Raw genomic sequence first — 23,650 nt, 5'->3', positions numbered from 1 at the left:
CACAAGAATAATAATAATCATTTCACTTATCCTTTTGAGAAAACATAAAGCCACTTAATACCTTATATTTTTAGTTACTGAATGAATCACTAGTCTGTTAAAAAAAAAAAGCTCATTAAGAAAAGTGCCTCAAATCACCTGCTAGCCTATTAGAAATGCAGATTCTCAGGGCCCAGCTCAGACTTATTGATTCAGAATCTACAAGATCCCAGGGTTTCATATGCACACCAGAGTTTGAGAAGCACGGTTGCAGCCTATGACTGCTGTCCATAACTTCGCATGCCTAAATTTTCCTACAGAGAGAAACAGGGTCATAACTTCAAGCAGACTTGAATTACTAGATAATCATTTGCTGTGTGGTCTTGAATGAAATACTTCACTTCCCTGAGCCTCAATTTTTTAAAAATCTGTAAAATAAGCATTATAATAATTGTATCCCAAGTCTGTTTGGGGATTACTCAATAAATGCTCCTTTCACTCTTCAAAGGAAAAAAGGACCTGAATAAGTATCATATTCTCATTCTATGATTCCATTGTCTAAAAGACCTCCTTCTTTCTATAGTCAGCACAGTTACAGTAAGGTCTGTGTACTAGTGGTTGAAAAGCAAAACGAGAATTTGGCTAATGCCTAATACATTCCTGAAATTTATACCTCAAATGTAAAGTTATTCTTTGTATTAGTTAGTCAATAACAGCTATAGTCACAGCACAATTCACAATGAAACAGTCATTATGGTATTAATGAACTATTATATCACTCTATGGTTAAGGTCTACAATGCCTTCCATAGTACCATGGATAGTTGTTGAGTAAATGATTCCTAATTAGTGTATACGAATAATATAAACGAGTGGGTTTGATTTTGGCATATTCATACATGCATGTAACATGTTTTGGCCATTCTCTCTACCTCCCTTTTCCTTTCCCCCCCAAATGCAGCCATGTGGTATATATTTGTTGAATGAATAAACATAAATTTAATGAAAAATGTACTTATCAAATCTTTCATACCTGTAACTATTAAATTTTCATAGAAAGTCAACAGTCACAAAAAGAAAGCATTTAGTTTTTTTTAAGGAATGTTCATTAGATCTTATTTTCCATACTGACACATCCAAGACTTTAAATATATAATGAAAAGATATCCTGTGTTTACTGATTACGTCTGTTTCAGAAACAATGAGGATCTATGCCATACATTCTAGACAGATGGTGTAGCAAAGATTTCAAGCTTTTCAAAAAGAATGTCAAGCTTTTGGAAGGTTAGGGAACAAAATATAAAATATTATTTTTCTTTAACAGTTGATTAGCACCTCTGAGAGCTAAGAAAATGAATTCTTGACTGTGACAGAGGCTACTAGTTACTTTCTAATGTCTGCTCCTCTGTTATACTATGTGAACAGGATCCCACATTCTAGGTAAATACTCTTTTCACCTATTTAAATGACTACATTTCTCAGACTAATTTGAGCTGACTTTACGGCCATTTTATTTAGTTCTGGCAAGTAGGCAAAGAGAGTGATTATTGACATACTAGAAAGGTCTTGTTAATAATAGCAAGGGAAAGGGAATTGAGCTTCTTTTCTCTTTGCTCTTCCATCCTCTTACCTGAAACATGATGTACGTTTCAGATTCTAATAAGCACCTTGGATCATGAGAATGAGGATCACGGTCTACAGTGGTGAAGTACTGAGCTGGAAAGAGCAAGCCTGCATCCTTTATAACTTCATGGAGCTGATATAGCAGCACTGGACTTCCTTAATCTTTAATAAATAAAAAAAGAAACTTGTTTAGATCACTATTACTTAGGATTTCCTGATCCTTAACAGATACAGTGATAAGTAGTGCTATGGCTTATATCTAGATGTTCCCCCAAAACATCATGCATTTATAAGTGGAGCGTTTGGGAGGTGAATGGATCATGTGTGTGTGTGATACTCATCAGTGGATTAGTCCACTGATGGGTTTATATCTAAGTGTGAGGTTGGGAGGTGAACCTTGATGAGAAGAGGTGGGTCATTGGGCATGGCCTGGAACAACACGTATCTTTCCTCCTCTCTTGATCCTCCCTTGCTTCTCACTGCCATGCCATGAACTTGTTCTCCTCTGCCATGCTGCCTTGCCTTGGAACCAGCTGACTATGGACTAAAACCTCTACATACTGTGAGCTAAAATAAACCTCTCCTCCTTTAATTTTTAACATAGTTCTGGGTATGGATAATGGGAAGGCCCATGCTGGGTATGGGTGCATCACCTGAATGGTGGGTAGCCTGGATGGATATAAAGGGACAGAAAGAAGGCAGGGCTGCTGCTGCTGCTGCTTCTTTACTATTTCATTGCTTTTCTGCCTTTGCCCACCATGAACTGTTGCCCCTCTGCCATGCCACCCTGCCTTGGAGCCAGGCAATTATAACTGAAACTTCTATAAACTATCAGCTACAGTAAACCTTTCCTCCTTTAACTTTCGGTGTCACGTATTTTGTCTCAGCAATGAGAAAAGTAACTAAGACAAGTAGCACTTTTGTAATATTCACTGAAAGACTGTATAGCCTGCTACTTAACCGTCTGTTATCCTTGCAATTATTAGCTTACCTGAAGATATTTTCTTCTGACCATCCTTTTAAGGACTGAAGGACTGCAATACAGACTTTTCTAGTGTTCCAAGATATAACATATTGTACACAATTGCTTTAGTTTAAAGTTTAATTTTTCTTTATCTTTGAAGGTCCTCTTCTGCACTCACAAACATCATGTACTAACCCTTATGGTAGGAAATATCACAATATATTTTAATTGGCTGTTTACTTTTCTGTCTGCTTTTCTATATACACTATATCCATAGTGAATAGAAATCTTGTTGGCCAGATGTGAAATGCTCATTAAACAACCAAACAGGCTTGCAAATGTTTTATCTATTCACTGATTTTCTTCATGTATCTACTCCAGGAGTGGCAGATTCAAGGCAGGTTCTATTACGATTCCAGGAGTCTAACAGGTTGGTGATACTGTAGTGCCACTTAAACCATTCACATAATTTCTAGTATGTTAGCAGTGGTTCTAAAAATGTGGTTCTGTACCAGTGTCAGCAGCATTATAACTTCATTGGGATTGCTTAAGAGGTTAGTTAAAATGATGATGTTTAATGGTGTTACAAAATCACAGAAAGGCAGTATAATATTTGGTATTTAAAAATATAAGCTTTGAAATAAGATAGCTAAAGACCTAAATTCCAGTTTTAGTATTTACTATCAAGGGGAGCATTTCCACTTCATAGAAGTGTTTTCATTAGTAGATACATTCTATTTTTAAAGTGCAAAATTCTTAATATCTGACACACACAAAATGCTCATTAATTAACAGTCATATTGCATATAGTTTGCTACTAGGAGTTTGGCATAGAAGTCAATGTGACACATATTTCATCTTCCTGACTAGTATGGGGTAGAGGCTTTCTTGATTTGCACTTTTATTAATTCTTTATCAACAACAGATTACATAATATACTGGTTGAAGTTGGTAAAATTTGGCAGCAGCCTATAATTGCAATTTATTGATGAAAATCAAAAACCCATTGTAGGGTTTCCTTTGTAAAACAAATGTACTTTGACTATGCAAAGTAGTATTTTTATCTTTATGCCTAAATTTTGTTTGCAAAAACTGTCTATACTCTTAAAAACCTTAAGGTCTGTGTTTCAGACTTTAAATTTTAACATACTAGTGTATTAAATGTAAATTTTAAAATTTTCTGTAAATTATGTATTCATTTTCACAATGAAAATAGAAATTATTTTCATAAATTCAAGTCTATCACAGAATTTTCACTTCTATTCTCCAACAATTCATAAAAATGATGCTTTGTACAATAATACTGAAAACTTCATCTCAAACATTCTATGTAGATATCATTTAGTACTTAAATGTACTTAACCAAAAATAAAAATAAAAAACTGAGTTATAATCAAAAGATATAGTAAATCCTTAAAAATTTTAAATTATTATAGTAAAAAACACATTGCCATTGACCCCCCTCAAAATACTCCTTTCTTTGAATACACATATCTCATTGTTCTTGCCACTGTCTGAAGTAGTTCTAAGAGTCCTCTTTTCTGAGCTTCTTTATGAGCTGTGATCAAAAAGTGAATTCTGCTGCCAAGTGCCATTCAATAAAAAGGCAGGTTGATAAAAACATTATGATGGCCTTTTCTACTTTATTCACCAGATCTGGCATTTTGCAGCTTCTAGCTCTTCCTCAAAGTCAAAATGACCATGAAAAATAAACATTTTGGCAGAGAATGGTGGTGGAACCAGCACTTGGGAGGCTGAAGCAGGAGGATCACCACCAGTTTGAGGCAAGGCTGAACTACATAGCAAGATCCTGTCTCAGAACAACAACAGCAAAAAAGTTCAATTCAAGAGACTGAAGCGGCCAGGACAAGACAACTAAGACAAGAAAGAGGACTTTCAGAACTGCTTTAGAAAGTGGGGAGAATGATGGGATAAGTATGTTCAAAGACAGGGGGAACATTTTGAGAAGGATTAATGGAACAACGTGACTTTTACTCTAAGAAAAAATTTAAAAATTAAAATTCAGTATAATTGCTGATCACACATTATAAAAGAAAACTTCTAAATTTTTTTGGGGGGGTACCAGGGATAGAACTCAGGACCTTGCGCTTGTGAGGCAGGCAGCAGCACCACTGAACTAAATCCCTGGCCCTGAAAACGTCTAAATTTAGACTGATATGTGAAGAAACATTTTGTATCTAATTTGTAATTGCTTTTGTGCATTCATTCTATCCTTAGATGACACGGGCGTCCTATATTTTGGGAATCTAATCACTATACAGTAATGAAACTTCTAAAATTCATTTATATGACTTTTCACTAAAATTAGTAAATTGATATAAAGCAGAATTACTTTTTTTAAATTGTCATCATAATTACAAGAGGATTACATTTATTAAAAATGTAGATTGAACTTTGCTAATTGGTTTACATTTAAAGATTCTTTGATCTGCGATAACAGTAATATATATTAACATGTTGCATTTTAAAGTGACACTGCTTTTCATTAATCAAGTGTCTGTATGGTTGATTAATTTGTACAAGGTTTAAATTGCTATGAAAATTTATCATTCATAGCCATGATCTCCATTTACATATATGTTAATTATGGTAAATGTAATCTTTTCCTGAATCCTCTGGGCTGCATATTAAAAAGACAAAGTGATCAGAGTAACTACTTTTTTCATTACAAAGTGAACTCTTACTGTTACTGAGCAAAGTCTGTTGTAGTTGCCAAAGCTGGGCTAAAAACACTGTACTATTTTCTACTAAAAGTATGGCCAAATTCTAAAGATGCCATTTCTTTTTCAAATGATTTCTTTACTCAGCAACCATGTTTCTGCAAACTGAATTACCATGTTTATTTACTACAGTGTTTACTACTATCATCAACCATTGGCAGATTTTGCTTTTGCTTTGAAGCATCTCTGATATTAACTGTATTACTAATAAGCATAATATAGGTTTTTACTGTATCTGTGAAGCACAATGATTTAAGGAAGCAAGTTTGAAGGGTGTTTGTAATACAATTAAAATTGTAAGAAATAGAAACCGAGGTTACAACTTTGTAAGACTACTTTGAAAGACTATAAAAATGTAATATAGGAAAGTCATTCTAAGACTGTTAGAAAAGATTGGATTTATCCTTTGTTTTTGCTAGAATATGGCAGTTGAGGAAGCTGAATTATTGGTAGTTTGTTTTTATTATTTTCTTGCTAAGTATCTTTAAATCTAAACAATCAAGATAAATGTAAATGTCATCATTTATAACATAAATACCTTCTTCACATTTTTCTCTACGGGTTTTATCCTAAGGACTGTGTAAAGTTGGAAACAGCTAAGGGGCATAGGTCTGGCCTTATACATGCCTCGATTTGTCTTTTCCTTAGGAATGCATTCTATAGATTTTCACTAAGTTTAGAGCACACTAAGCAAGAACTATCTTATTTTGTTTTTTAAAGAAATGCTTTCATTTGTTCCCCAACAGTGATTTTTTTCTTTTAAGAATTACTGATTTGGAGGAAATTCTAATATTAGAAGTAAAAGTGATAGAGTGACTAATGCTTTAGAGTGAATGCAATAGAACTTGCTAGGCAAATGTTAGGAAATTTAATTATTCCTATTAAATATCTATAATTTTATGCTTAAATTGTTAATATTTACATAATATATTCACTTCAAGAGATGCCTCATTTCTTAGTCACAACTTAATAGAATTAAAATACCCATCTTGGAAACCTTGCAAGCATAGCACCTCTGACTACCTGACGAGGCTATTTTTAAAGACACTTATTTGGCAATTTTCTTATAGTCAGCCTAATCACAGGAGAAACAAACTAATATGACACCTGTTCTGATAGATGGATGTTGTGCCTTTCATCCTCTGATCTCAGACCTTGCAAGACATTTTTCAAAGATGCATCACTTCCCTCACCATGAAAATGCATCCACCTCTAAGCTGGAAATAGCAAAAGCACAGGGCAGAAGATGAAGAATATATTATCCAACTAAAATTACAGAGAAATTTTAAGTAGGCAGAATATAATTGCCCAATTTGGAAATTAGCCAGGACACAGGGTTTAACATCATCTTTACTCTTTTGAAAAGTGCCATGGGATTTTTAATAACTGCTGGTGGTCAGGACCTTGGTTTTACCCTCATCCATTAGACGACACCTCCAGCAGTGCGGTGCCCCCTCATACCATGCTGGGGCATCGGTTCAGTACTGACTCAGTGAAAATTGTGCCACCTACTGAATCATCTACAGCTCATCTCAGAGTGTCCTGGCTTTTAGATTTTCTCTGAAGAGCTGTTATGAAACATGGGCCTAGGCTCAATGATGCTTAATTTATGAGATTTCAAAGTTTTAAATGGTTAAGATCTCAGACCTGAGCTTTATTTTATAATTTTAACTAAAAGGCTTTTTAGGATTCTTGATGTATTTTTGGATCAAAATTATGATCTTTATGATTAAACTCTACATTAGACACATTTCCCCTTGGAAAGAGAAAATAACACCAATAGTACACACACATAAATATACCTTCAACAAGTAGACTCCATTTATATTGGTTCTCTTAAAATGGAAAAAGTTTTACCTCCCATCCATGTAAGCTATATAACTAAATAAACTCAATTAGGAGCTTATTTTTGTTTTTCGATTTTTAAGACCCTAGGAACAAATACTTTAAAAATCCAATGTAAACTTCGGAAGGAATAGACCTAACTGGCCAAGTAAAATGAAACTTTTGTTAAAGAAGACCTTTATCCCAGCTCTACTAGAAATCATGTCACTTACAAAAATTTAATATAGTTTGTTCTAAGAATAACTGAAATAGAATGACTGTTTTAGATAAAATCCAGGGACATTTGAAAGTACATGGCAAAACACTAGGTTTGCTGACATCTATGCTTCTTTTTACTAATTTTCTTCATCTAATGTCTGTAAAATTTATACACAATTTTTTTAGAAAAAAAGGTCTCTTGCTATTTTTAAAAAACCTGCCTTTAAAATGATTTGAGAAATTCTTTTCTGGCTGCTAAAAGTATCAGTATCTTGGAATTGAGAAGCTGTTTCTGAAAGTGTTTCTTGAGGTGTTACTTCTGGAAATGACATTGAGTAAATCCTGTTGCTGGCCTGTAAGAAAGAGATAGTTGGGAAATAGTTACAAAGAATATATTGGGACACTACAGCTGAGCCTGCAAAATAGATTCCAACATATCCCTCTGTTTTCTGTTACTCTTGCTTATACCTGGGATTCTCAGGCCTCTCTCTCTCTGTCCTCTCTCTCTCCCTCCCTCCCTCCCTCCCTCTCTCATTTCCCATTTTACTTTTCTGATCTCTTCAGTTTCCAAGTTTCTCTATCAGCAACTTTTCTTTTTAAATATAAACTGTGTTAGTCAATCTTTGTTAAACAGAAAACCTTTCTCAAGTCATAACCTGTTCTTGGGTTACTCGGCTGTGACTTTTTTACTTCCTCCTCCTAAATTAATAACTCAAATATTGAATAGTTAAAGATCTAGGATGAAGAAACTATTTCAAGTCTGACTTGGTGAATTGCTATTGCTGTGATATAGTTAATATGCTTCCATAAGAGCCCGGTTTGCTATTAGATGGGAAAATCAATCACTTTTTGCCTTTTAATTGTGAACATGAAAATCTTTCTTGACAGATATACTTCTCTTACTAAATGGAAAATCTAAGAATCAAAGTAGATCAAATAGTCCCTATATAATCCATAAAAAGGTTTTTGTAAACTGTGGACTGCTATAACTTTGATATAACGTTTAATGTTGGGATGACCATAACTACCTATAGAGTTGAGTTAGAAATAAAAACTATCACTTTATTTCCAGTCAAATAAAATAGTGAATTAGACTGTGAAATTTTAAACCTAATTACCTTTTAAATTTAGTGCCTGTTTTATTTAGTACCTTTACACATTTTTCATACATAAAAAAACTATTTTGGATTCCATTACATTTTTCTTTCTAATGTTATTTTCATTGTCCCTGAGTATAATTTTCTGCACCACTGTTTTCCTCCCTAATGTTCTTCTCTTTACTTTCCAAGTTCATTTCCTTATCCTTAAAATGATATTGGCTAAATGTGATTTACCCACTCATCCCAAAAGAAAAAGGAAGAAAAACATAAAAAATGAAATCATTCTTGGAAGCAATCAGGTTGTAATCTGTCAATATTTCAGCTAATGAACACTGGCCTCTATTTTTATCCACGATTATTGTATATGTTTACACTAAAGAAATATTTGTCTAATATTTTATCAGTAAGCCTCATTCCTAAATATAAGGAATTTAAAAATACATAAAAGGTAATTATGGGTGCTGAATTTGCTACATTTCCCCAATTATTGTTAACTGAAAGTTGCGTGTCTCTCATATGTATTTTCCATTATTAAAAGATTAATTCCTTGTCAGTGCACTTCAAACAAATGATTGTAACACGATAGAGTTGATTTTGATAGGCACTACTCAGCCTCATAGGTAATAAAAATAAACTTCATTAAAAAGAAAAGGAAAAGAGAAATATGATTTCCTACACCCAATGTGTGATCAAAATATTTTCCTCAGTAAAATTCTTACTGGTCCTGGAACCAAGTCACCAAACTTTTACATGAATTCTTAATCAGAGCCAGCCATGGTGTGGCACATCTGCCATCCTAGCACTCTGCTAGGCTGAGGCAGGAGGGTCACAAGTTCAAACCCAGCCTGAGCAACTTTCTGACTTAGAGAGACTCTGTCTCAAAATAAAAAATAAATAAAATTTTAAAAGGCTGAGGATATAGCTCAGTGCAAAGGGCCCAGGTTCAAGACACAGTACTGAAAAGGGAAAAGACAAAACAAAACAAAAAAACCCTAATCACCAGCCCTGAAAGATTACATATACTTTTCAAGCAAAATATTGAATGTACACGTATGTATGTTAGCCATTCAAGGTACACATTAAAGGCATCAAAAAATTGTTTTTAAAGTGAAAACAAAAATTCAATAGCAAAAATAAAACATCTGAAAGATCTGAGGTATAAATTAATAAATGCCAGGGGCTGGGGATTTAGCTCAGTGGGGCCTGTGCCTGCCTTGCAAGCTCAAGGTCCTGAGTTTGATCCCTAGTACCAAGAAAAAAAAATTTAATAAATGCCAACATTCAGTGGGTTGAATGGTGGCCTTAAAAGTTATGTCCTCGTCAAATCACCAGAAACATGAATGTTACCTAATTGGGAAAAGGGTCTTTGCAAATGTAATGAAATGAAGAATCTCGAGATGAGGATCATTCTGAATTATGTGAGCAGATCCTAAATTCAATGGTAACTGTCATTATAAAGTACACACAAGGCAGAGACACAAGACAAGAGGAGAGGGCAGTGTGAAGACAGAGGCAGACTGAAACGATGTGACTACAAACCAAGGATTGCAAGGGACTGCAGGCAGCCACAAAACAACTAGATGAGAAGCAGAATGGATTCTCTCCCCTGGAGTCCATGGAGAAACATGGCAACATCTTGATTTCAAGCTTCTGGGTCCCAGAACTGTAAGAGAATGAATTTCTATTGTTTTTAGCCACCCAGATTGTCGTAATTTGTCATGGCAGTCTCAGGAAATAAATATACTGATATAATATGCACTAAGATACACGTGTTATGGTACCAGTGATAAGAGGACAGGAAGAGAAAAGCTCAAAACATCAACTAAACTATTACACAAAAAAGTGACAATATGAAAAGTTTATTTCTTGCATTTTACATAATGTTATGAGTCCAGTGGATTAACTGTTCTAAATCTTCCACTAGAGCTAACATCTAAACATAAAAGCTAGTTACCTCCCTCTACTTTTTTCTAAGTACAGGGGTGAGCCATATAATTCAACTTTATAAACTTGGACAATAATTGTCCCAAAGACCTTGAGGTGAAAAAGAGATGACATATTTTAGAAACCAAAGGCAAAAAAAGAACCACAAATGTCTTGTGTCTGTAGTGTAGTGTGAGAGGAACACAGTATTTAAAAAGGGCCAATAAGATGGGATGGAGCCAAATACTGCAGGAGGTAACAGTGCCCTACACTATGACTTACTTTGGTACACTGTTCCTATCTTGTTGATTTTTATAGCTTCAATCCTAAAACTATTCTTGGAATGAAGTTGACACTGCTACATAGTTTTAGTGGGCAAGTTAATATTACAAATAAGATTTCAGGATATTTAAAATTACTGGACAACAAGCTATCTGCATCCTCAATTCCCTATTTGGTTTTGGTTCTTTCTAAAACATGGTAAGTTACACAAGTTCCTTTTGTTGTTGTATCTTGGCAAGTAGGACTAAATGCTGAAGAAATGCCAAATGAACAAATGAAGCACTTAATTATTTTTCAGAACAATGGGTTGTAACTAAAGAAAGACCTGGTACCATGGGGGGTTGAAAAGCCTCAACTGATCTAGTTACTACTGGCCTTGGAGGTATGTTCAGCATGCTGCTGATCTCTATAAAGTTTTGGCTGTGAGGATAGACTTTTCCCAGGTCTATTCTCCAGAGTAGGCCTCCTATTATAGGTCTGCCAAATTTAGGGTATCTGCTGCTCCATCTCTAATTATGACACCAAGATTTCTTACAAATCACAAACTAATTACAACTATAAAAATGCTCTTCAGGCATTTTACTAGGTAATATACTGTTAGTCTAATACCAATCAATGAAATAAACTTTTTTTTCTTTGGCAGTACTAGGGATTCAACTCAGGGCCTTAAGCATGTTTGGCAAGAGCTCTATGACTAAGCTACACTTTCAGCCCTTTTAAAAAATTTTATTTTCAGATGGGGTCTCCTTAAATTGCCCAGAGTGTCCTTGAATTTAACAATCTTCCTGATTCAGCCTCTTGAGTAGCTGGGATTACAGACTTGTGCCATCAGCTTACATATTTGCATTTTAATGTAATATTTTATTAAAAATTTGCACTAATCAAAGCTTTCAATTTGTTCAATTCAATATTTTATAATAATGCTATGATAAAAATTGAGAATTTCTGCTTTTCTCAAGTGAAAGAAAATTAGTTTTTATAAGCACAGAATTATAGAATTTGCAGAAACAACTGTTACCTTTGAAATTAGTACTATTTAGACAAGATAGTTTTTAACACTTGTAAAAATTGTTCAAGTTCATTTCAGCTGCAAGCTAATCCAGCCTTTCAAATTTAATCTTGTTATTAGTGCACAAGTTTTTAAAAAAGAAAAAATGTGTGACAGAAGGCATATATGAATGTCTGTGCATAGACAAATGTATGCTTAAAGAACACTAAATACTACAAAAATCGAGTTTTTCAACATTATAACATCAAACAACCCTTTCCCAATCACTAGAGAATTCTATCTTTTTGAAGATATAATTTTTTAAAAATTAAAACAGTTCACACAAGAAAACTAGGTATTTAGTTATATAACTTGAGAATGATATTCAAGCTTAAGCGCCAGTTTTAAGATAGTAACTGTAAATTCTATAGTTGAACAAAAGGACAAAAAGAAACAAATAAACAAACAAACAAAAGACAACCACAGAAGTTCCCAGAGGTGGTTTACGGGGAAAAAAAGGAAAGACAAAAATGGGAGAAATGAAGGACTCAGGAAAAAAAAAAAGAAGAAGAAGATTCAAGGTTGGGTAAATCTCTTTACTTAGCTCTTCAAAAGGTTTGTGATACCCAGCTTTTGTGTAAATGGAGGTGATCGCTCCGGGCTGAAGATGACTGACAGCTGAATCTAGGCCCCCTAGGGAGTGTCACCCTGGGATTGCCATTGTTGCAGGCAGCTTCTTCAGACCGACTCAGAAGAAACATTATCTCAAGAGGACTCTAAGCACAGCCACCTCCAAGCCGCCCAGGAGCTATGAGCAAACAACTTGCTCTCCCTCTTGAGCAGTAATTACAGCAGTAAGGCGAACAAGGAGAGTTAACTGAGTTGGCTTAAGTCTCTCTCCAATCCCCAATTTAAAAAAATAAAATAAAAAATTCAAGCATCCAAAGATTTTTTCCCAAGCAAAAATGTCAGAAAGCTTCCCTCATCTTTTTGTTAGTTGGAAAAATAAATAGATCTCTGAGTCCTCCTCAGGAAGTGCTTAACTGAAGAGGGTATTGTAGGTAAATGCTTGAGACTTTTCTTTTTTTTAAGTAAAGTTAATGTGTTTACTCAAAGGACTATTTCTGCCAAGCCCAGTTACTAGTAGTGTCAGCTAAAATTTCAGCTAAAATCTGGGTGTTCTGTTCTAATACTAAGACAACAAAACAAAACACAAACCCCTTGCGTCTGTAGCCTGGTAAGTTACACTGGCCAGAACAGCCACCTGGCCCAGCCGCTCAGGGCAGTGTCTGCGCCCACACCCTGGTCCTGAAGGATGCTCCTGGAAAGAACCACTCCTACGTCCCACTCACACTTTCAAAGTAGGAAAGGCGTTGCCATAACGAAACTAGCTACTGGAAAAACTGTTTTAAAAGCTGATAAACCTACCAAGAGGTTATAACCACAATTCAACCACATTTTAACTTCTGTGCTTCACCCGCTCCGGTCTGCAGATGAGCTCCGAAGCCATTGTTTTCCGGCAGGGGGCGAAACTTCCTGTGGAGAAAGCAACCAATCAGAGAAGGGAATAAAAGCAGCTTGCACTTTCTAAGGTTGGGGGCAGTGGGCAATGTTGCTGTTTGTGTGAATGATTTTTTTAAACAGAAGAGACAGATAATTCAGTAATTTCTGAAAATCTGTCTTAATCTTCATTCATAAATATAAACACTTTTAAATTTTCATTGACTAAAACTTCTGAAGTATCACCTCTACGGTGTTTTGCGTAATGGGACGGAACTTTCCTTGGTGGAGTCAGCTGGAAATTTCTTAATCTATATGCATGTATTTGTGTTTAATTTTTCTCATCCCCTCACTTCCAGTATTCTTATTCGTACATCAAAACACCCTAGAAAGTAAGCCATACAAGGCCAGAGAAGAAGCATGTAGCATAGTGTCTGAAACCAGATCAATATAGCAATAATATACTAAATTATGATTCCTGCTTTGAAATACATTGCTCTTAATTTCATGTTTTTCTAGAAACTTATTTTTAGGTTTTGCTTTTTGTTTTATCTTTTATTGTTGTTAGATTGCCTTGGGATGTACTGACTTTTGTGGGTTATTCTTATGTATTAGTTTGCATAAATATACTTTTTTTTAGTCTTAGAAGAAATTAAAATGAAGTAGTGAGAAAAGGATTCTTGAACGTGGGACTATGATTGCAATTTGGTCACGTTCAAGCCTGGCAAATTATTTAATATCTCTGAACATGAGTGAACTTAGCTATACAACACTTTTAACAGAGGGTTTATAAGGATTCTATGAGATACCATATGTAAAAGTCTCTAGCACACAGTAGATATTTGATAAATAATTCCTTGGACAAAAGAAAACATTTCTGAACATAAAATAATTTCAAGTAATGAAGAAACGAAGAACTTAATTGTTAATTTAAAATACTCTGCTTCAATTTCATCAGCATCATTGGTTTGGAAGTGACTCCAGGAACATTACTTAACTAGTATGTCTATTACCATCATTCGTAAAATGGGATAATAAATTTTACCCACCTTTCAAAGGCCCTATGTACATTCGAAAAATAATGTAAAACACCATGGCTATAAAAAAGTATCAGATAAATGTCTATATTTTTTTCTATTTTGTTTGACAAAATGCTCTTTTAGACAATAGAATGAATTGGCCTACAAAACATTATTGTGTTAATTAAACATAGGTTTGTGCTAAATCATTGGGTTAATTTTCCTTGAACATTTTGTGGACTTTATATTAGAGTTACTGTTAACAAACACAGCTTGACAAATGCTTCCATTATTGGGTGTATGCATGGTGCTAATTCCAGCGAAGAAAAATTATTAGAAATACACTGGTTAATAGGAATAGTATTCAAAAGCTTTTAATGTAGCTGTTAGACAAATCAGAGCTACTTGTAAATGTTTTACTGAAGCCTGAAAGTAATAACCACAATCAGTTCTTAGTCTAGCAAAAAATATTTGGACCAAGTATCCCCAAGAGAGTTGCAAATTCCAACTCAGTAGGAGACTGACCTATTCCTCACAAAGATCATTCTGCTGTTGAAGTCCTATTCCACCACCAAACACGTTATAACTTAGCTGCACATAAAAGTTAAGGTTTCAGTGTTGGAGCTTGAGTAAGGAAGAGGTTTATGGAAATGGTCTAGTAAAAGCTGCCTATTGCTGGGGAGTTAGCTCAGTGGCACTGCGAGGTGCCTGCCTCACAAGCACAAGGTCCTGAGTTCAATGTCCAATACCACACACACACACAGACACACAGACACACACACACACACGCACACAAAAGCTGCCTAATGAGGAAATACAGTGCAATATTTAAAACATAGAACAGGCAAGCCTTGGAAGTGACTGTCATTGTTTAGTTGTTGTCTTGCATTTGTGACTCTAGAAAGCTAGGCACACTGTTACCTTCACTTACCTGTAAAAAGTGTCCAAGAGGCATACTCCCTTAAAAAATAGTTATTTTAAAAACTCTGGGCAATAATTTTCATATGTATAATGTATGAAGAAGTTCAATTATTGATACCTTTTTCCCCAACTTATATGCCCCAAAGAAAGGGTAGATTGAGCAAGCAAAAAGGAAAGTAGAAATCATTGTCATCTCAGGACATACTTTCCTTAATGATTACTGCCCTCCTGGATTTCATCTCCAATTAATCAATTAATTTGTCCATTATTTCTCCTATGGGAAGGCAATGCTAACAGAAGACTCCCTGGTGAAATTTTACCTTGCTTGGAAGATTACACTCATATCACAGAGGAAGAGACTGAAAACCAAATACCAAACCTAGGTCACAGAGAAAATTTGTCTCAAGCTAGTCTGTTCTCTACGCTCATTCTCTCTAATTGCCTACAGCTCCTACTCTCCCAGGTCCCTCTTTCCTATGAGAAGGGTATTAAACTTCAGCCAGTTGCCCTTTCTTTGAGTTCCATATTTTGTATGACTCGGCTGTTTATGCATGTTAATACATTTTTTCTTTTTTATCTCTGTATTATCAGTTAAATTCAGTGAACCTTCATAGAGTGCTCAAATAAAATACTCAGAGATACTAAATTTGTACAGAAAATCACGGTATGGTAGTTTTCATAATGTCTCAATCAAGGAAATCAAGGAAGCTCTGGGAGTCTCTGGAGATCAGCTAGGAAGATCTATGTTTCCACATTTCCAGGACAGCACTACTTTCATCCATTTTATGTATTATTGACACATATGATTTCATTTCATTTATGATAAAGGTTCTACTGCTAAGGTCAGCCTTTGAAATATACATAGAGCACAGATGCATTCTTTAATCATAATAATATCAACTGCAATGTATTTAACATTATGTAGAAAGCTCTGAAAACACCAAAGATATAGGTAAGGATGTTATTGTGAGGTGGGGTAAGTGACCACATTTTCATACTTTTCCAACTTTTTGAAATAATTTTAATGGCATGGATTTTTAAAATTTACACTCTTAAAAGTTACTGGTGACCCAAAAAACTTATCTAGAAAAGTCTAAAAATGTCCAAGAACACACAAATACATATTCCCTTGGCTGCCAGAGAGATGCTATCACCACATGCTGTGTAGCCGCTAGAAAGTCCACTGAAGACTCATGAGAGAATGAAAGTTAAAACACACATACATGCACACACTTGCATGCACACACACATCTTAGTATTATTATGAAAATAAGGCTCACCTCTTGAAGCCCCTGAAAGTCTTAGGGACCCCTCAGAGGACCTACGATCATACTTTAAGGATCATTGACCTATTATTTTGTGGAAAAACCATGGTACTGAATAATACATTTTGTTAAGTATTTATCTTTTCCACCTCTGCTTCAGGCTCAAATGCAATTAAAATGATGAGAAAGATATACTTCAAGGAGATTTTACAAACTGTCTTTACTAATATCTTCATTCTTTAAAACTTTAAGATTCTTAAAGTATTTTCCTTCATTGAAGCATAACTGCCACTTTTCCCTGCTTCAAAGCAAAAATCAACCACCATTTTCAGTGAAAATGGAAGATGGACCTATTGTTTATCTTTGACAAAATGTTTTAGCTGTTTACTTTTTTCTATCTAAATTTAGTCTGTGGATTCTGGAAGAGTATTCTAACAGTCAATAAGGTGACTTTTCAGAACAATAGAGGCAAACAGCATCACCACAGGGACTTGATCACCTTCTTCCTTCCACAAAGAGAGTATAAGTAATCCTATCAGCAAAGCATTGTGCCACTTAATTTCATTAAACAACTCATTTTGGTGCTTACTTAACATTTCAATGATACATTTTAATTGGTCACAATTGGCTCCTTTTGTCTTTTGAATTTTCTTAAGTTATCTGTTCATTTATAAGCAAAGATAAAAGCTTGTCAGTTCTTAAATGTACTTTCTCTGCTTCTCTTTGAGGACATTTGTAGTTAGGATAGTTTTAGCTCCTCCCAACAGATCTCCTCTCAGCTGCTCTGTTTTTACATCTCTCAAGAGGGGTTAATTCTTTACAGCTGTATCCTTCCTTCCAAGAATCTCACATGTGCAAATTATTAATCTTTTTCTATTGCTACAGTAACTCCCCAGACCATAAACACCCCCTATCTCAAACTGGCTCTTTTCCAAGAAAAACTTTGCTATTCTTTCCCTGAAAAGATAATTTGGCCTCTTTCAGTTTACATTGTTCATTGGAACAATTGTTAAGACAAGGAAATGGAAACTTAGTTCAAAATAATAATTCAGAAATAGAAATTTAAGGTAGAGGTGTAGCCTAGTGGTAGAGCACTTACAAATACCTAGCATGTGTGAGGCCCTGGATTTGACCCCCAGCACATACATAAGTAAATAAGCAAACAAACATTAAAATAAAAACTAATGAAACTTAATCTGTAAGTTTAAATCTCTATCCCCAGTTCTATAATCAGATCTAGAATTTTACATTCCATTTATTTAAAAAGCCAGACTGCTTACACTCTCGAGACTATTTTTCTACATTTTTGATTTTGTAAATTCTATGTTCATTACAGAGGATGTTTTAAAATAAAGAAAACAATGAAACAGTGTATAGCGTTTCCTTTAGTGTAAGAACATTTTATTTTCCCATCTGTGACTTGGTTATATTTACACATGCCATATATATTGTACATGTTTTTGTATATAAACATATTGATATTTGTTTGAAAGGCAGAAAACAACTTAGGATATTATAATAAAACCATTTATATCAGTATACAAATATACTGACTAATCATAGCTCAGCCTCTCTATTTTATTATAATGTATACTTAATTCTAGATTTTCAAATGATTCAGAACTCATTGTAAGATGGTCAGTGCTTGGCCATTTCTCTCTTTCCATTATCTAAATTTAGATTTGTTCTCCATTCCTTAGCTACTGGTTGGATACTCTCATGACACCACCGGCCTTCAAAATAAATCATTTATTTAAAAATTTAGATGTGTCATAATAAAGCATTAAGAAATTCCAGAAATTGCATTTCTCAGTGATTACATGCCTCTAGTAGTGTTCTGAGACAGAAGGAAGAGGAGCCAGTGATTTTTACCACCTGACAAGTGCAATAATCCCCTAGAACTGCAAGGCCTGAAGCATTTTATTGCAGTTATGAAACAGAATTTATAAATAAAAATAAGGAAAACAGCCAGAGCCATGCACTTCCTGGGCTTCACTGACATTGATATGACAACCAATCAGAAATTTCCATTTATGCCAAGATTGCCAAACCAATAATTTTAGCAATAAAGCCTACCCTAAGAAATATTAAAATATTTTGCCTCAAATATGAATTTAACCACAGAAGAAGTTTAAAGGTAAGTTCGTTATAATTCAGACATACAATCATTTTAATATATACAGAAAATCTCCCTGTAGACCAATTAAAAGGAGCTTCCAAACAATACTGATTCTTAATTCATATAACTCAAGCAAGTTTCATTTCAACATTTTTAGATAAGTTGTATAATAGTAGAAAAAAGGATTAGGATAATAGTGAGATATAAATTGCATTTTTTGGTATTATTTCAAAAATTGCATTTTAACAGGCTTTGTGATTGAAAGGAAGTAAGGATCCAGAAGGGACCAACTTGTGTAGATTATTTTTTCATTACATGCATTATTCTAGTTTAAAAATGTCAGTTGCTTGTCATGTTAACTAAGAATGCATTCACTATTGTACATATCTAAAGCTGGAGTTAAACTGAAAATTTTGCAAAGGACAGATACAAAGAAGTGATTTTTCCTGCTCTCTGTATATAAAAATAGAACTTTCAGAAATGTCATGGCTGACACATTTAGCTGCTGGACATTGAAAATCCTCTTTCTGACTCACAACCTGTGACTGGAACTCTGTCAGAGTAATCAAGAAATGTTACACCATAGAGCACAGGCAGTAGGGAAAGCTTTGCCATTTGATCTTGTTTTTAAAGCAAATCAGATTTAAATTTGGATCACAATATAAATAAATATTTTTCATACTCTTCATCTTTAAAATATAGAAAATAATTAATTATGTAAGGTATTTGTGGCTGATTATCTAATGAAATCAATATTTCAGAGCATGGTAATGCTAGAACAGTTTAACATGGTAAAAGATACACATGACTGAATAAATACCTATTGTATGCTGGGTTATTTTGCTGAGATTGCATTGTAGTTTGTGATGACCATGACAACAAAGGTAAATAGATTAAAATGAGCCTTTTAACAATACAAACACAATTTAGCAATTAAAAAATAATTCTTAGATAACATTTTTCTCCTTTTGATGTGATTCGTGAGTCCCTATTTTTTAAGATTAAGAGAATTACGGTGCATATTATATTTTGAATGATATTTCTAAAAACACAGAAAAGCGGTATATTTGGGGTTTATTTTATATGTTTTGGCCATACCTTCAGAGACATTTTGTCATAATTGTCAATTTTGTGAAAACAGAATTTGATTGAAAGGACATTGTGTTAGCTTTTCGTTTCTGTGAAAATATACCTGAGAAAATCAACTTAAAGGGGTAACGGTTTATTTTAGCTCACGGTATCAGTGATTTCAGTATATGATCACTTGGCCCCTTCACTCTGGGTCTGTCATGAGGCAGAATATTATGATGGAAGGGTGTGGCAAGGCAAAGGTGCTTATCATATGGAGGCCAAGAAGCAAAAACAGAGCCAGAGATAAGGGTGGGGGGGTGACTTTTACAGCCAAGCTCTTAGTGACCTACTTCCTTCAACTATACTTCTTTTTCTAAAGTTTCTACCAACGCTCAATAGCCCATTTACATCATGGATAAACCCAATGGTGAGGTTTGAGACTTCATGATCCAATCACTCCTAAAGGTAACACTTCTGAACACTGCTGCATTGGGCACTAGGCTTTCAATACTTGAGATTTTGGAGGGCAGCATTTCAGAAATGAACATCCAAGATATAGGTGAAATTAGACTTAGGTAAATTATTTACCAGCGTTCACATGCTGCTTCCTGGTAGTTTGACATTGCCATAATCTGTGTCCTCTTGAATTTTCTTTACTTTTCAAAAGTAGAAACATCTAAACTTTCAAATTGAATGAATTCCCTTAACATAGCTGATTATAAAGATGTTGCTAATTGTAGGGGCACTATTATAATTTACAGGGAGATATTTGAGTTAATTTTTTTAGGGCACAGGCTTATATATGTATGTTTCACTTCTCAGAAAAGACATCTTTAATGAAACTGTAGAACCCACTCGATTCATGCAAATGAATTCTCCTTCATGTCTAAATCTTTCAAGTCTGTTGATCATAGGCAGAGTGAAAGAATAATAGTGTAGTTTGGTGTTATAATGGCTTTAGTGTTAGGGCTGGGGATGTAGCTTCCTGGTGCCATGCCTGCCTGGCAAGTCCAAGGTCCTGAGTTAAATTTCTGGTACTGGAAAAAAAATACTTGTAAACTTATAAAACATGTAACAAGGAAATAAAATTAACAAGTGCTTTAAAAATAATTGCCAGGTGTAGTAGCACACGCCTGTAATCCCAGCTCTTGGGAGGCTGAGGCAGAAGGATCACTGTTAGTTCCAGGCCAGCCTGGGCTACATAGTGAGTTCAAGCCAGCCTGAGCTACAAAATGAGACCCTGTCTCAAAAAAAATTTTTTTTAAATAAATAAATAAAGATTCAAATTCTGTCTCTGATAGTTACAAGCTGTGTGCCCCTGGACAAGTAAATCTTCATAAGCCTAAATTTTTTCATCTGTGTAATGGGAAAGATTTTTAGCCACTCATAAACCAGAGGTTTAACAAATCAAATAATGACATGAAAAGACTAGAATAGTGTGTGTCATCACAGACACTTAGTCACTTAGTAAAATGAGTTATTCCTTTCTTCCCTGATTACATTTGTTGTTGTTGTTGTTTTGGTACCTGTACCGAGGATTGAACTCAGGACCTTGCGCTTGCAAGGCAGGCGGCACCACTGACCTAAATCCCAGGCCTTTTCCTGGTAACATTTTAAAATTTTTGTGGTACTCTTCCTTGTCCAAATTCTAAGTGGCTTATTTTACCAATGTCTATATTTTCCATAGACTTTATGACTTGTCCTATGAATCCAAGTTTATTCAAGTGAGAAATACTCTGTGCTCTAATGTTCCTTGAAGGTATCTCTCTACCACAGCATAATTATTCTTTTACCCACCCTCTCTGGTTATAATCTCTTCTAAACAGAAGCTTTCCATTCTAAGGGCCAACAGGTTAACTCATTATTGTATATAAACTTAAATAATTATAGAATCTTAGAACTTGAAGGGACTATTAAATTAGGTGTTACAAAATGTACTCTATCTGCCTGCTCCCTTAAGCTAAAAGGGTGAGGCAGTTACAGTACATGGGTAAGATGGGCTTGGAGAGAGGGCACACTTAAGGGTGAAGACTAGAACTGAAGTAAAATAGTTTGTGTCTGTAGAGGACAGTCACTACGCAGCTCAAATTCAGTGTTGCTATGTGGAAATTTTGGCCCTATGTCAGGCCAGATCTTCAGATTTTCTACCAAAAAAAAAAAAATCCAATTTTTTTGTGTGAAATCTTTAAGTTAAAAAACAAAGTATATTGAGTGTATATATCCAGGCTTCATGTTGCTGCCCTAGACCCTCTGCTAGAGTATTTGATGCAAATAAGCTCATGTTCAAATGGAGACACAGAAGCCCACAGGATCAGATGACTTTCCTAAGTTGAGTTATTGGCAAAACAAGGAGTAAACCCACGTCTCCAGGCTCAAGGTGTAAGAATGATACCTGTGGCCATTTCTGCTTATTTACTCCCATCAACATACATATCATGTTGGGATTATATTATTTTCTTCAGGTCATGGATATAATATGTACATTATGACACTATATAATTGTCTAGTTTTCTAAGTCTCCCATATGAAATATTTGCATAGAGGACTTGATTAAAAAATTACCACTGTAACTTTGTAAGAAGTTTGTATAATTTCACTTAACATATAAATTCACCCGTCAACCTGTATCACAGTTGAATTATTTACCCTTTAGAATTATTTGCCTTGAGTTTATTAGGATATTTTTAATGACAACTTAGTCAGCTGAACACAATATTTCAGGGTCCTCACATACATAAATAAACTCCTTTGCATTAACTTAAAATGCTTCAAATCAGTTCATGTGTTTATATAACTCAGTTGATGAGGTTTAGACTTTTAGAAGTAAATGATTAATAGGTATGTACATAATCCTTTGTGAAATATCAGCATGTTATTTTTGTGTTATAAAAAACGAAAAAAGAAATCCTTTGTTGATTTAAAATGGAAGTTTCTATGTTCAAGGAATCCCTAGACCCTTGGATCTAAAAGCTAACTAGCAATTTGTGAACAAAGTTGAGTATTTTTGGCATTTTTGCCTTAGAGTAAATCATAACCCAAGTTTAAAATTCTAATGGGCAAACTTCTCTGTATTATTATACATAGCTCAGCACCAGTTGTTAAATCCAAACCCCCCTGAGGCATTACATTTGAATATTTGAATTTTAATGTGGAACACCTACGTTTTCAGCACTAAATCCAAAACCACTCTGGCCATGTACTAATTGAACAGAACTGTCCATTCCAATTGTCAGTATTGGCGATTAGGATGCTTACAAATGAAATCCATTGATTAGGCCACATGGTATCATTTCAGGGCTGTACAAATTTCTTAGCTCTGGTTTTGCCCTCCCCTTGGTGTGCCTACTCTTCTCTGTGACCCCAACTTGCTTCAAGATTTTTAAATTTGCTTCTAACTAAGGTGGGAATAGTCTAGAAGTCTCTCAAGTGCTGCAGGAACTAATTAATATGCATATTATTCCAGGAAAGAATCATTATTTCATGGATATCGGTGAGAGTATGGCAGCCATGATGGTTAATTACTAAGGAGTGTCTGTCTTTAATACAGAGTCTTTAGATATGCTATTTTAGTTTCATAACTTAAAATACTTACAGAAGTTTGTGAATATATTGTTGTGAATATATAAAAGTTTTATATCACTCTTAAATTGTCTGTTTTCTGATTTATAAGGTAGCACATGAAACAATGAACTTAGAAATTATAAAGCTTCCTCAAGTCTTTTCAGAATTAAAAAATTTACGAGGGAGTAAGGTGATATTTAAGAGAAACTGCATCTTAGTAACTGTCAATGAGACAAAACACCAGACTACCACAAGTTAAAAGAGAAGAGGGATATTTTGGCTTACAGTTTGTAGATGTCTCAGTCCATAGTTGACTGATCCCAAGGCAGTATGTCATGGCAGAGGAGAAACAATTCACAGCATTGCAGGCAGAATTCAAAGAGAGATAAAGGGAAGAGAAAGGATATGGTCACACCCTCAGAGACCCACCTTTTCCCATCAGGCTTCACCTCCCAGCATCACACCCAGCTATAAATCCATCAGTGGAGTATCATACACCAATGATCCAGTCATCTCTCGAAAGCCCCACCTGTGAGTACATGAGGCTTTGTG

General features: G+C 34.7%; 1 long non-coding RNA gene across 1 annotated transcript; it reads right to left on the bottom strand.

Annotated features, from left to right (window-relative positions):
* Window positions 1–6,258: 6,258 nt before the first annotated feature.
* Window positions 6,259–13,180, bottom strand: LOC110344256 (uncharacterized). Its single transcript, XR_002386706.2, has 3 exons — window positions 13,071–13,180; window positions 9,989–10,112; window positions 6,259–7,702 (listed from the first exon to the last, which is right to left on the bottom strand). It is a non-coding gene; the product is annotated as an uncharacterized LOC110344256 (long non-coding RNA).
* Between the last annotated feature and the right edge of the window lie 10,470 nt (window positions 13,181–23,650).

The sequence above is a fragment of the Heterocephalus glaber genome, unplaced genomic scaffold, assembly GCF_053883595.1.
Source record: "Heterocephalus glaber isolate CG9 unplaced genomic scaffold, H.glaber_assembly_v1.0 deba00000347, whole genome shotgun sequence".
Taxonomy (NCBI): domain Eukaryota; kingdom Metazoa; phylum Chordata; class Mammalia; order Rodentia; family Bathyergidae; genus Heterocephalus; species Heterocephalus glaber.
This window is presented reverse-complemented; position numbering and strand designations above follow the sequence as displayed.